The 658-nt window shown below is 65.7% G+C and overlaps 1 protein-coding gene across 1 annotated transcript in view; it reads left to right on the top strand.

The window, feature by feature from the left end:
• SLC9A5 (solute carrier family 9, subfamily A (NHE5, cation proton antiporter 5), member 5) overlaps positions 1 to 658 on the top strand; it is a gene marked incomplete at its 5' end in the record, with an annotated part of 7,313 nt that overhangs the window by 3,925 nt on the left and 2,730 nt on the right.

Consider the following 658-nt stretch of genomic DNA (forward strand, 5'->3'; position numbering starts at 1 on the left):
CACCGCCATAAAGGAGCCCCCAGCCACAGGGACATCGCAGGGTCCCCGCTGCAGCACACCCCAGCTGTAGGCAGGGCAGCAGGACCAGGAAGGCTGTATGTCTGTCCATCAGTCCATCTGGAAGGGGACCGTCTGGCTGCTGTTGTGCAGCAGACCAACCTCCCAAAAGCATCCCAGAGAAAGGTCGGGCAGCTGTGGCTGGGGATGCTGCAAGAGCTGGCATTGCTTGCCCATGCCGGAGCTGCTGGGGGGGCCGTGGGGTGTCCGTGGTGATGACGATGGCCCTGTGCCTCCCCACGGATGGAGCTGCGCTGGGCGCTGAGGAGGGAGCAGCCCAGTTAAAGCCTGGGCAGTGTTTATGTGCAGCAGAGCGACAGGAAAAGGATGCGAAAAGCCTGTTTCCTGGAGGGGAAGCGCTCCCGCGGGGCAGCCGTGCCGGCCCCAGTCCCGCTCCCATCGCCTCCCGCAGACCCACTGGTGTCCAGCTTCCCCTTGGGGAGGGACGAAGGGTCAGCGTGTCCCCTCCCCTCCTGCCCTCCCTGGCAGCGCGTCCCTGGGCACAGCCAGGTCCTGCGTTCCCAGCCCACTTTCGCCATGCTTCGGACGCTCTCAACCTTGCTTGGGCAGCGGGTCCATGGCCCGTGGGAGCTAAACCGCC

This window comes from Fulmarus glacialis, unplaced genomic scaffold, assembly GCF_000690835.1.
Source record: "Fulmarus glacialis isolate BGI_N327 unplaced genomic scaffold, ASM69083v1 scaffold14202, whole genome shotgun sequence".
NCBI lineage: Eukaryota > Metazoa > Chordata > Aves > Procellariiformes > Procellariidae > Fulmarus > Fulmarus glacialis.